Source organism: Triturus cristatus, chromosome 2_1 (genome assembly GCF_964204655.1).
Source record: "Triturus cristatus chromosome 2_1, aTriCri1.1, whole genome shotgun sequence".
Taxonomy (NCBI): domain Eukaryota; kingdom Metazoa; phylum Chordata; class Amphibia; order Caudata; family Salamandridae; genus Triturus; species Triturus cristatus.
In genome coordinates this window covers 1,092,131,487-1,092,146,417 of record NC_140581.1, presented here as the reverse complement: position 1 = coordinate 1,092,146,417, position 14,931 = coordinate 1,092,131,487, and the positions used below count along the sequence as shown (strand labels likewise).

The 14,931-nt window shown below is 41.6% G+C and overlaps 1 protein-coding gene across 2 annotated transcripts in view; it reads right to left on the bottom strand.

Moving 5' to 3' along the window:
- Positions 1-14,931, bottom strand: part of LOC146866404 (serum albumin-like) — a 462,125-nt gene that overhangs the window by 325,466 nt on the left and 121,728 nt on the right. The window lies entirely within an intron of this gene.

Sequence of the window (14,931 nt, the reverse complement as noted above, 5' to 3'; positions counted from 1 at the left end):
ATACAAATCAATTCTATCTTGCGGATAAGAGAATGAGGTTGCTGGAGAAAAGGATAAACCATATTGCAGCACATTGTATTCAATGGTATTCAAAGAACGGTTCGAAAGATTTACCACATTCATGTAGTCCTTCATTTTCCCCATCTCTTCTGGCCCCTTGTTTCCATTACCATATGGGTTGTTGTTACTCTTCCTCCATCCGCCCTGCCTTGTTTGCTTGCAGATGGCACTTTTTTTCCAATTGTTCTTCCTCTTCCTCTGCCTCGCCCGTTTTGGGCCCTTTCTCTTCCCCGGGCCTCTGTCTTTCTGCCAATTCTTTTGGTTTTTCATTTGATTCAGCAAGCAAAATTCCTCCCCAAAATTTGTTGGCACAGGTAACACTTTCTCAGTTAGAGGTGTCCCATCTTCAGAGATGTCACTCTCACTGGCAGCACTACCTATTTCACCACTCGCCCTTGTTTCATCTGGAATCACTCGTATTCCCTTATTGCTCACATCATCAAATTTACGGCTAAAAGTAAACACTCTTCCAGATTGATAATCGATCTTATCTCTTAAAAGTGTTCTCTCTTTCTTAGCTATAATTCTTCTTCTTTTCCAATCTTTTTCAGAATGTCCTCAATCCTTGTTGAAAACACCTCTGGATTTTCTTCTTTTTGGATTTCTTCATTAAACTCTCCAATTGATTTAAGAAGAGCTGAAAGTTCTTTCCACGCAAACTTTATCAATATTGAAAGCATGCGATTAGAGCAGTCCATCAAGTTACTTGCCCATTCATCCGCTAGCTCAGGATTTGGATCTTCAGAAGGTGGAGCAATGAGGATCCTAAGACCCTGTGGGATTATTCCTTCTTCTTGATATTTCTCTAATGTTGTAGCCTCCCACCATTTTGATATCTCCTTTCTCATCAACTTCTCCAATTTCAGATTTTTTGATTCAGGGATGTCGGTAGCGCTACCTTCTCCTGAGCCTGCAGTTGATTTTCTGTTTTGATAAACATTGTTTTGGCTCTCAGCCTTCTCCGTGCCTCTTTATCCTGTTCCATACCGGCTTTAATTGGATACCTCGCTCTTATATAATAGATTTATATTCGTATCCAAAATATTTCTTGATATTCTGTGTGTAATTCACCCAAAAACCACACACCTGCTGTACGAAAGCCCAAAAAAACCTCCAACACCTTAAGTTTTTCAGCGGAGTTTATCGGGAACGCTGCAGCGTGGAGTCTCACATGTCCTTTTCTAATTCTGTAGAAGAATTGTCCTTGTTTTTGGGTGATTAAACATCAGAGAGTGATCTTAGTTATTTTCTACTTGTAAAGTTGTTAGTGGATTTTTAGTGGCAATCAATACGATTTCCACATTGTACTGTCAGGTTGACTTTCGGAAAAAATAGGAATAATTATTAGGATTATTCTCAGTGCCCTAATTAGTATGTATCCAAATTTTAACAATGTTTTTAAGTGCACATTCACCATTGCACTGTTTATGTTGTTACATGCACTATTGTAATTGTGTATCATGCCATGATATGTAAATTTGTTCCACTTTTAGGTGGTGAGACAATGTGGATGCAAGAATATATATACTATTATTGAACATAATCAGGGTATTAGAGCATGCACACATTACCTCAATGACAGAGATAACATGTATTTGGATCACACTAAAACGTTGACTGTGATGATGGACATGTGTCTTTGTAAAAACATATTCTTGTTTAATGGAGAGTTGTACTGACAGACAACAGGTACTTCAATGGGGACATGTTTTGCGCCTAGTTTCGCGAATCTGTTCTTAGGAGCATGGGAGGAGGAAGTATACAAAGATGAAAAATATGCTATTTACCTTGGCAAAGTAAATACTTGGTTGCGCTATATAGACGACCTGTTTCTTATTGGGACAGGTAGTGAACAAGAGGCCACAGAGTTTATCAAACTGCTCAATGATAACCCTTATAATACTGTCTTGACTCATAACTTACAGAAAGAGGAAATAGAATTCCTAGATATTAAGATTACTGCTATAGGGAATATCTTGAAATCAAAACTTTACCGGAAAGACACAGCAGGAAACAGTCTCCTCCATGCTCTCAGCAGCCACCCGGATACACTTAAGTGGAGTATACCATTTGGTGAGCTGCTGAGAGCAAGACGGAACTGTAGTGATACAGAGGGATATCAGGAGGAAGAAAGAACTATGCTATGCAGATTCAGGGAACAAGGTTACCCTGACTGGGTACTGAACAGAGCAGCATCCAAAATCAGGAATATAACAAGAGAGAAGACATTTGAAGTAAAAAGTAAAGAAAGTGCCACAAATAATATAGAGACGAGAGTGATTCTTACTTACAACAAAGAATCACATAGGATTAAGAAAAATCCTTAGTGAAAATTGGAACATTCTAAAAAATGAGACAATTATAGGCCCCTTGATTAGTGACAGACCTAAAATCACGTACCGGAAAAGTAAAAGCTTGAGAGACATACTAGCACATGGGGATGTCACTGTAAGCAGAGAGCACACTCAACATAATTTGAGGGGATTTTATCCCTGTGGCCACTGCAAGGCCTGTAAGAACAGCAAGATGGTACGTGAGTTCAGTACACCATCCAATGGAGGTATGAAAACCATAACACAGTTTCTTACATGTAGCACTACATTTGTTATATATGTTTTGAAGTACCCATGTGGTAAAAGGTATGTAGGGAGCACTACCCTCATGGCTAAGAAAAGAGTTCTTGAGCACCTTAGAGCAGTGAACAATAAAGGCCCTCATTATCCTATTGCACGACATTTTGCTGAGTTTCATCTATCTAATAGCAGTTTACTACGCAACTTTATAGAAGAACAAGTACAAGTGGGTCGAAGAGGAGGCAATAGGGAATTAACCCTTAGGAAACATGAATTTAAATGGATTATGAATAGGGCTCCCGGTTTTCCCTATTTACGGATTTATACATATAAATACAGACAGAAATCGATATTTCCTTTGTCTGTATTTATATTTATAAACGGTAAAATACGAGTAAATGTTGCCGCGCTAGTCTCCTGCCTCCCGATTCCTGCAAGCAAAAACCCGATGCCTCTGGGTTTCAGCTGACAGGGCTTGGTATTGTGTAACGTGCTAATTCTTCCAGCAATAGTCGGAGTGGCGATGCAGGGGCTCTAGAAGGGGTGAACAATCAACAAAGCCCCATTATCAAGCGAATGGTCTTTTAAAGACCTGTGAAGTGCTCGGGGGCGGCTGTGTGTAAGCTGTTTCAGCCCGGGCTGCCACAAACGTGGGGGGGGGGGGAGGTACGCACTGCCAGCAACCTGCCAGGCCAGTGCACAACTCTTGCATCACCCTCTCTCTGCCATTGCGCGCCATGCTTCTGAAAGGTAAGAAAACAAAGTGCATTTGCGTTTCAAATGCCAATATCAACGTCACGAATTGAGGTTTCTTGTAATAAATATCCTTGGATCTCGACAACCATATCAAAGAAAGGAAACAAGGACACGTCATTCGAGAGCAAGATTCGCCCGAGTTTAGGAATAGATTCTGGTACTAACGCGCCCGTGAGCTGTTTTTCAGTTCTAGGTTGGCAGAGGTGTGAAATATAGCTGAAAAAACATGCCAGCTACTGAGATGGTCTGACAGCAAAGTGATCTCACCCAGAAGCACATTGCAAGTTGATTACCCCTCTGTTTACGTTTGAAAAATGCTAAGTAGACAGGCGCGTAATTGGCATGCAAAGTGTTGCTGAAAAGAACCCTATATTTTTATATTACTAAGAATATACTGTAATTGGGCGCTCACACTCGCCTGAAGGAAAAGCAATCACAAACCACAGAATCACGTCCCTATTCACTGGTTGACACGTGCAGGGCGGCCTTCTTGTTTACAAGATTGGGTTCATCTACACGGTAACCAGCACACAGCTGCGAGGAGATGGTCCAAAGCTTACATTTTTTTATTTAAAAAACACCCTTCAAGTCCTTATCTTTCAATGTATGTTTGTGAATGTTATTTATGGTAAATCTGGTTCTAGCCAGTTTCCCAGAGTGCGTAATGCAGGAGGCAAACCAACTGTGCTGTCCTTCCTTAGCATAGATTGTATTTAGTGATTTGTTGTGTAGATGGTGTGCACAAATAAATACATCATAAAATGGTAATCCCAATATAGCTACTTAAAATGTGTTTATGTAGGGTGGAATTAAGTCAAGGCAAATGTCTGTAACGCTGGCTTAGTGGCACGTAATTCTGCAAACTTCATGTTATGCTTGATATGCAAAATTCCAGAAACCTTGTAATTACATAATGAGGCATAATTACACAGATTTTTTTTTACACAGGAGCTTGGGAACAATGCGAACAAACTGAGCATCAGCGGCACTTGTGGTTTTGTGCTATATTTTTAGTATGAAACGCGCCCTTATGTACAACATGGGCAGGAGGGTGCATTTTGCGATAAAATAAAGTGCTAACTGGCACATGCATCAATGTCAAAATTTGCGATTCCTTATAAAGTTAGCGATTCCTTATTTGCGAGAAATAAGGAATCACAAAAATCGATGCATCTTAAAAATTGCAAAATAATAGTGAATCCCAATAAATCGCAATCGCAGTTAGCGAGATCTCAAAGTGCGAACTCGCTATTTGCAAAATCGCAAATAGCGGAGTTACACATTTGATGCATCTTGATTACATCACTACCAGGAAGTCAGCAGCCCAAGTCTCATTCAGTGCACAGTCATAGTGAGAGGAGGGAGCTGACTGCAGGAGCAGAACAGGAGTGAAATTGACATTTGGAACAACACCTGCCCCTTTCACAAAATGGATACAGCAACAGCAGAGAACAGCCAAACTACCAGGAAGAGGAAAAATACGTTTTCTAATAAGGAAATAGACACACTGATTAAGGGTGTGGTAAACAGCCATGACAAGCTGTTTCGAAAATTGTCATTGAAAGTGGCAGAGCAGGAAAAAAGAAAAATATGGATCCGGATCCAAAATAAAGTGAACACTGTTGGGGTCATACACCGTACCCTCAACGATTTTAAAAAAAGAGGGGTGAAGCTCTAACAGAATATTTTGGTCATTCCGGTACCATCAGCAAATATTGAACGGGTTTTCAGTGGTCTTCACTTCATTAACAAACCAGAAAGAGCCTCAATGCCCTCAAAGTCTCTTGAAATGCACATGTGCTTATACTACAATGGCAAAGTTTTCAGCTGAATGTATTGTGTTGCCCAATAACAACCGGGCTCAGGTGTGCCTTGTCAATGTAAATAAATGTGGAAAAATACTAGCTGTAGCGTCGCCTTTTGCTTGTGGCAAAAATAAATATGGATAAATACAGAAAAAAAGCCCAAAAAATAAATATGGATAAATACAGACGGAAATGGCAAAAAAATAAATACCATAAAACCGGGAGCCCTAATTATGAACCTCGAAACAAAGTTTCCGAAAGGGCATAATCAGGATGAGGAACTGGCAACACATCTGGTTGGGGAATAGATTGCTTAGTTTCTCATTCCTGTAATGTAAGATTGCAAATGTATTTTCCTGTGTTGAATTCTGATTTTAATGGACAAATTTTAATCTCTGTTTTTTCTTGTTCTTTCTCTTCACAGGAGGAAAGGAAGGGGCCCTATATATCTTCACGAACAAGTCACGGGCCACCTAGCCTTTTCTTCGTTCCTATGAAATAAGGCACCCTGGGAAGAGTAGATAAGAACTTTTTTCACATATGTTATATATATTTTCGCACTTTATCACTTTTCTGTTATAAAGTACATGTAGTAATCTTAGAAGGCTTTAGAAACATGGTTGGCAATAGTGCCTTTATTTTCGAGTTCCTGTGTGGATAATATTGCCATTTGGCTATTTAATATGTAAGGAAATGAGGCTTCAGGATGTTTTTCCTAAGAAATCACCACTAAGGTGCAGATATTGAGCTTGTCGAAATTGGATCGAGTGGTTTTATTAAGTGATGGACTGCCTTGGCATGATACTAATGGTACAGTTATTGGTGCAATAAAAGTCACTATGACGCTTTGAGTCTCTACTGGGGTACGTTTTGGCCATTTGGCATAAAATATGTTCACAAGATTTAGAGAACAAATAGTGTCCCCATTGAACAGAGAAAAGTTGGGTATTGTCCTTAGTATTACGATATTTCTACAGAATCTTTTGTATTATCTCTATCTCTCTTTTTCTGTTCCCTCTTTTTTGTAAAAAGTATATATGTACCAATACAGCTCAAACCCTTTCCAATATGGCCGCTAAAGTCAGACTTTCAAGGGCTGTATGTGAATGTCAGCCCTTTGCCTATGTCTAGCATGATTACGTATATATAAAGCACTGTGTCACTTTTACTCATTGTGTGATAAAGAGAGTAAGACACTCTCGAAACGCGTTACAGTGAGAATTAAATCTCTGAACTGCATCTGAGAGTGCATTGCTTATTTGCAGACTTCTACAGAATATATATATATATATATATATATATATATATATCAGGCTCGGGGGGAATGACCAACAGTGGGCTGCACTCTGCACAAACCAGCCTATCCCCAATTGGCTCTAGCATTTTATGTTCAGAGCGCACTATTTGCAGTTGGTTAAATAACAGACTACGTCTACCAGCATGCAACGTACTTCTCATTAGAGTGTCCAATCATGGTGTACGATAGCGCAATATGAGAAGGCGTGGTCTGACCTGTGCTGTGTGACTGCATTTTCACTGAGGAAAGGAACTCCCGAAACGCGTCGGGCAGCAGTCTGATGCTTGGAAAGGACTGGATGTCGTGACTGCACTGTACCAATGAGAAGCCAATTGGGGATAGGTTGGTTTGTGCAGAGTGCAGCCCACTGTTGGACATTCCCCCCGAGCCTGATATATATATATATATATATATATATATACACTTAAAAAACCATAGGTTTCACACACGTTATAGTTAGGAATTAGCATTTAAAAAACCTTGCAAATTCACTGAACAAACCATAGGTTTCACACATGTTATAGTTAGCTGGACATTTCTCACGTAAAAAACCATTGAAATTCCCCCGTTATAGTTAGTTCAGCTAACTATAACTCGCGCGACCGCAATCCACTGCTGATGACATCACATATTACATCACTGTATTCACTAAGATACTGTTAATAAGTCAGTTATACAATTAATTTTACAAAAAAAAACCATCCATTTGGACACTTATTGACCCATTTATTCTTCCATTAACCTTTAGATATACATATATAAAAAATATTTATTTTTCAGAAAGACACATATTCACTGGATGATGTCATCAGTGATGTCATCAGTGATGTCATTTGAGATGTCATCAGTGATGTCATGAGTGATGTCACTGACCATGGCATGAGTGATGTAATATGTGAAGTCATCAGCAGTGGATTGCGGTCGCGCGAGTTATAGTTAGCTGAACTAACTATAACGGGGGAATTTCAATGGTTTTTTACGAGTGAAATGTCCAGCTAACTATAACATGTGTGAAACCTATGGTTTGTTCAGTGAATTTGCAAGGTTTTTTAAATGCTAATTCCTAACTATAACGTGTATGAAACCTATGGTTTTTTAAGTGAATTTGCAAGGTTTTTTAAATGCTAATTTCTAACTATAACGTGTGTGAAACCTATGTTTTTTTTAGTGAATTTGTAAGGTGTTTTAAATGCTAATTTATGTATGTATTATTATATGTTTTATATATTTATTTTACAATAAACTACCTATGTATATAGTTATAGATTGACTGTATCCTGTAATATGGAATGGCTCAGCTCTTTTTTTTTTTATTTGGATAAAGTTGAACAGCATAGTTAATATCTTCTATAAACTTATAAAATGTTTTAAATGTTTTTTTTTTTTAAAGGGTTTTTCACCGTGCGGGCTCCTTCGGGGACCCCCTGACAAAGACTAGGGGGTCAGGAACTCTCTACCCTGCCCCCTTTTCACGTTCTCCACCTTTCTTTTTCACTGCCACACACAAAATGGCGTCCGACACTTCCTGATTTCGACCGATTCGAATGTTGACTGACATCTAACCACCAATCAGAATTACGCTCGCGCACATTTGGAGCGCGCACGGTGCGCGCATATAGATATTTATGTACTTTTAACTGCAATTTTCTCAGGAACTACTGAACAGATTGACACCATATATGCAAAAGGCACATGCCTGACCTGAGGACTTCCTCTTTGCCAAATTTCAAGTAATTCTGTTCAGCCGTTCGGGCTGTACCTTCGACTAAAGGTCCTATGGGAAAATGCATGGGGAAAACGTGTTTTGGGACTCCCCTTTTTTCTCAGCCCCCGCATGACGAATCACCCCGAGACTTTCAGGGTAGGAGCTGAGCGGAGCGCCCCATTCGTTTTGAAAATTTCACGAAGATAAGTCAACCGGCGCCAAAGTTATTCAAAATAGAATTTTCAGATTTCCTATGGGAACTCGGTCCTAACTATAACTATCTACTGGCGACCGCCCATAGATAATATATATATATATATATATATATATATATATATATCCATACAAAAGGGTTGCTAGTAGTGCGCTCTCAGTAAACGAATCACAGGGCACTCCAGAGATTTCAAGGGTGTTTAATTACAACGCGTTTCAGCCTACGGAGAAGCCTTGTTCACGTAATCCACCAGTGCACCACAAACCATGACTGATAAAGCTTAAAGTTGTGAGCATAAACAAAGGACACACAGTGTCATACTGTAGCTATGATGGCAGACATCTTGGAATGGTATGTTGCCTCATTTGGAATAGCAGAAAAGTAATTCACCTCATGTGGCTAATATATATTTGTTTCATTCATGAAGTTTGTTGTTAACGAAAGACTTCCAAAACACTACAGTGGTCTTTAGGTTCGACCTAAGAACAAAATACAGGTTTTTATCTGTCTTCTCCATGTTATATTATGTTATGTGCATTTATTCACTTCAAAAACAATGCAGTCACTTACATTAAGTGTGGAATTTTGTGTCTTTGCTTTCACAAAACGTTAATGAAAGTGTAGTTCAGAACAGTATGTGTGACTGACCTCCTCTGATGCACTGAGTTCAAGTAAAGGCAGGGAAATAGAAGGGATAAGGCAACATGGTTAACAGCCACATTTCATGGTTTTCTTAACCAGGCCTGATTTTTCACCCAACAGCTCTATGTATGACACAACTTGTCATTTGAATTTTCCAATTATAAGATTGACTTACAAGTTGCAGGATGCTTAGTGCTGTGTGCTTAAAAATAAAAAAATGCTGAAAATCATCTTCATAATATCCTGGTGGTTGACAATGACATTTTAAAAATATTCTCCTGATTTTGTGTGTTTGAGAAGAATATGGGATGTGCATATTTTGCCGTAAAATTGAGTTTTCCTACATTCATATTAATTCCTTCAGTTTTCCATTGTAACTAAAAGCTTCTACAATCACTGCAATCACAACCCAAATGAAGAGGAATAAATAAATAAATATATTATTTTCCTGTGGATGGTGTACTTTAGCTCACAGGTCCCATTAGTTGCAGAAAGACAAAAAAGTAAACACAAAGTGAGAGATTATCTTCCTCCAGTGTTGACATCTATTTGTGATAGTCAAACGTCAGAGAAAGATTATAATCAAGGAAAAAACCACCAAAGAGCAGTTAACTGACACCCAGCTCTTTCTAGTAGTTAGTGGTTGTGGTGCAGTACAAAACACTTACTATCAAGGAGTAGCCAGAACATCAAAATACCCACCACTTTGAACCGAAGCTCTGATGGCATCAAGCATGTGAAGCAGGTGAGCCCGACCCTCCCTGGAAGAGCTCCTATGTCTCTTCCATCCAAGCATCTATCCATACATACTTTCACCCATCACTCCATCTGGTGATATCCACCATTTAATTTGTACATTGTCATTCATTTATTCTTTCATCCGCCATTCAGTATTTCACCATTTCATCCATCTGCTCATTTCATCCATCCACTTATATCCACCATTTTGCCATTCCATTCTGTCATCCAATCATTCATTCTTTCAATCTTTCACTATTCTATCAAGTCACTGGCAATTGGATCTATCCACTCACACATCCAACTATGCATTCATCCATCCATATATCTATCTACCCATGCTTGCATACTTTGACTTACACGTCCATGAATAAAGCCTTCCATCCAATTTGATCCTTTTGTCCATTCATCCAGATGTCCATTTACTTTGCCATCCATGCACCTGTCCACTCACTTAGCCATTCTCCCAACCATGCAACCACCACCTCATCCATCCACATTTATCTACCTTCTACTGCATCCATACTTCCTATCACCCTTCCATTACCCTTACTTACTTCCAGCCTCCATCCTTCTTTCTTTTTTCTCAATCCTTCTTTCCTCCTTATTCTAACTAAGAAATATTGCCCTTCCTTCCCCACTGTAGCTGCAAAAGCAAAGGGACGAGGAGGGTTCACGATGCCCATGCTCACTACCAATTCAGTGATAGAGTGTATAAAAATACAATAGCTACACAGCATGGGCCTGTTTATGCAGCGCAGCAGGATGTCAGCAGAAGACTCAGCCTGCAACCAAACTTGTATGTGCTGAAGACATGCAACAACTCACTATGCAAGTGATTGCAGCAGGCAAGCTAACAAAATCATTGTTGTTTGTCACTCCAAATAAGGCCACTGAGGAATGGTCACTGGCAGTGCAACCAGTCCGTCAAAGATTCTTCATATGCAAATACAAAACAAGTAAGATACTTCAAATAGTTTTCAGCAGCTCTAATACATGGCAGGCTACACTGCACTGGTATGTCTGAGACGACCCTTCCCAGGGAGACCATCTGTGCAATCTACAGTGCAGGAAACACTACAAAAAATACACCCAGTTCTTTAACAGATATACATCACATGTGACTGCTGCACTCCTAACAGATAACCTTAAACTCCAGAACGGACAAGTTCTGGCATGCCAAAGCACACACCACGAAGCACTTTCAACACTTCCTGTGACACCATGCATATCTTTGCCAAAAGATTCTGGAACTGTATTATTTCTAACATTACTATGAACATTTAAAGCCTCACACACTGACATTTAGATCAAAGCAACTACTTTCTGTTCTAAACACATCTTTACATGGCCATAAGGTGACATACTTGGCAGAGGTGGCAATCAGGTAAATCTCTCCTTTGTTCTACCTGCAGTACCTAGGTACATATCTACTAACTTTTTAAAGTTACATCCCTTCACATGGGAAATCCTTTTGACTTTATCACTTTTCAGGATGCCAAACTCCGGCCCAAATATTTGGAAACCTATCCTACATCGAATTGACAGTCAGGGCTTTTGTAGTCTTTGTTGACTCTGCTCTCCCTACTCTCGCTTTTGCATTGAATTCTGTTCTTTTTTAGGATTTTCTCATTGTGGACATGCAGAATGACAGTACTAAGGTTTTTTTCATGCTAATCTCGAACTATAACATGCCTGAAACCTATGGTTTCTTAAGTGAATTTCAAGGTTTTTTAAATGCTAGTTTCTAACTATGCCTACAGAGGTAGGACATGTAAAGAAAGAAGAAAAAACACACAGAAAGAAGCAAAAGAAATGCAGAAAGAAGCAAAAGAATTCCACAAAGAGGAAGAAAAGTGCAGGAAGAAGCAAGAAATGTGCAGAAAGAACCAACAGAGGAGCAGAAAGAGGCCTTGTTGCAAAATGTGGTGGTAACTGACTCTGACTAACCAGGCCTAGAGCCTGTGCTATGCTAAAAGACACTTAGAATACAGTGAAAACAATTACATATACTAGGGAACACTATGCGTTGGAGTACCCCTGTGATTAGCGTGACCTCCTCTGTAAGGCCCTAATACATAATAGGGCAGGGGAATTAAAACTACCTCTAAGTCAGAGGTGCAGAAATATGCTACTTTAACTAGTAGTCATGTTTGCAGAGAGGTGGAGAAAGGGTGCTGGGCGTCCAACCAACGCTTAGGAATTCCACTGCATAGGACTTACAGGAGGTACCTGGAGGGATTCTCGGCCCCCAAACTCCCTCAGTACTAAATTGGACTTCATCCCCCATTCCATAGTCTGCCACGAGGCACGTGTGCAGAGTAGTAGAGAAAGGGGGCCATGGCCTCCGAAGACGTCTTAGCAATCCCACTGTATGGGACTTACTGGAGGTAACAAGAAGGGTAGTTTGCCCCCAAGGACATACTTGGGGGCCAACTTCCCAAACTATTATCTCCAGTCAGTCCCAAACAGTGCTCACTGGTAAGTACTTGTACCAGGCCACGCCCACTTTGCGCTCCCTGGTGCGCTCTTGGATGGGGATTGAAGTCCCGTTCACTCCAGGGGGTCCTTTAGGGGCCAACTAGCCTATCTTTTACCTCCAGTGGTGAGCGGTAGACAAAGACCATGCCCCCTTTCTCCACCACTCTGCAAATGAACCCCCTGGCATGTTGTAAATTGGGGGATTAAGTCCCCTTGAATCCTGAGGGTCCCTGGGGTCCAACTAGCCCACCAGGTACCTCCAGTAAGCGCCATAGAGCTGCATTGCAGAGCTGTAAAAAGGGGAGTGGCCTGGACCACCTTTCTGCAACGCAGCGCAGTGGCGCTTACTGGTGGTACATGGTGGGCTAGTTGGCCCCCAGGGATCCTCAGGATTGAAGAGGAATTAATTCCCCACCTTAAAACGGGCCACAGGGCGTGTTTGCACACATGTCACTTCAGGCCCTGCCCGCTCCCTTCACCACTGTGCAATCCCAGGGTGCGTTTTTAAGTTGAGGGGTTAAGTCCCCTTGAATCCTGAGGGTCCCTGGGGTCCAACTAGCCCACCAGGTACCTCCATTAAGCACCACAGAGCTACAATGCAGAGAGGTGTAAAAAGGGGCATGGCCTGGACCACCTCTCTGAAACGCAGTGCAGTGGCGCTTACTGGAGGTACCTGGTGGGCTAGTTTGTCCCCAGGGACCCTCAGTATTGAAGAGGAATTAATTCCCCAACTTAAAACATGCCACAGGGCATGTTTGCACACATGGCACCTCAGGCCCTGCCTCCTCCCTTCACCACTGTGCAAATGCGCCATGTGGCGCATTTTAACTTGGGGGATTAAGTCCCCTTGAATCCTGAGGGTCCCTGGGGTCCAACTAGCCCACTAGGTACCCCCAGTAAGCGCCACAGAGCTGCGTTGCAGAGAGGTGTAAAAAGGGGCGTGGCCTGGACCACCTCTCTGCAACGCAGCACAGTGTCGCTTACTGGAAGCACCTGGTGGGCTAGTTGGCCCCCAGGGGCCCTCAGGATTGAAAGGGAATTAATTCCCCAACTTAAAATGCACCACAAGGCGTGCTTGCACACATGTCACCTCAGGCCCCGCCCCCTTCCTTCACTACTCTTCAAACGCTCCCTGTGGTGCGTTTTAAGTTGGAGTATAAAGTCCCCTTGAATCCTGAGGGTCACTGGGGTCCAACTAGCCCACCAGGTACCTCCAGTAGGCGCCACAGAGCTGCGTTGCAGAGAGGTGTATAAAGGGGCGTGGCCCTGACCACCTCTCTGCAACTCAGCCCTGTGTCACTTACTGGAGGTACCTGGTGGGCTAGTTGGCCACCAGGGACCCCCAGTATTGTAGGGGAATTAATTCCCCAAATTAAAACGCGCCACAGGGCGCGTTTGCAGAGTGTTGCTGGGAGGGGGCGGGGCATCGGCGATGACGGTCTTTTTTTATTTATTTTTTTAAGAAAGGGAGCGGTGTGCCCCCCCATTCCTTTCCTATTTTATGGGCCCTTGGGACCCCATTCCCCAGGGCCTGACCCCTAATTTTTTATTTTTGTCAAAAATGGAAGGGGGCTGCCTGGCCCCCTCCCGAGGCCATATTCGGCCCCGGGCACCCCATCCCCCGGGGCATGGCCAGTGTTTATTTTTGTTAAATATATTTGGAGGGGGGCTGCGTGGACCCCCTTCTCAGGGAATTTATGGCCCCAGGGACCCCATCCCCCGGTGCCGGCCTTTGTGTGTTTTTTTTATTTTTTTATTATGGTGAGGGGGGCCACTTCTACTTCTTAGAGCATGGGCAGACTAGAACATATACACAGAAATCAGACAAGTTAGATACTTCTCAATTATTCTCTCTGAGTCTATGATGGGATAAAAAACTTTTTTGACATTGGAGCTGAAAATACATGCTTTGCAAGGCATGCATGTATAAAAACCTTGAATGTCCGAGTTGCTGAGTTTAGTTAATGAGACTTAATTTTTGCAAAGCCTATCTTTTAGGGGATTGAGGTAATTCAGTTTTAACTCCATTTTGTATTCTGTAGCCAATTTTGTTGCCCTCACTCAGGCAGCTTGGTTAACCAAATGTTTTTGCCCTTTGTACTGCGACGTGTCAAGTAACCTCCTGCCTCTGTTTACGAAACTGATGTCAGGGACTGGCTGAGTCCACTAATCCTCGTCTGGTTTGACTAATCCCTGTCTCAACTATCTGTTGGTTCGCACCATTCTTTCCTGACTTGATCTTATCTTCTGGCCTTCGCTATTCTCTACTTGTATTCTCTCATTTCACAACTGTCCTCCAAAGCATACAAATGTGTCCTGCCACCTGCAAGTTGAGTTGTGGATACTACCACTGATTAACTTGTGGGGAGGGGTGACAAAAACAGTTGGAAGAGAGGATTATTTGGATTACTTGATATCTTGTTTTCAAACTTTTCTCATTGGTTATGTCTTGTTTTCAAACTTTTCTCATTGGTTATATCTTGTTTTCAAACTCTTCTCATTGGCTAAACATGTATGCATTGGGAGTGTTCTTGGTGAATCTATGTGCTATAAAAGATTGTGCGCCATGGAGTAAAGTGGCAGTCTCCTAAGAACATACCGAGTGTACTTCTGGGACAACTGTACTTAGCTGCAGCTAATAAACCTGATCTTCTACGCTC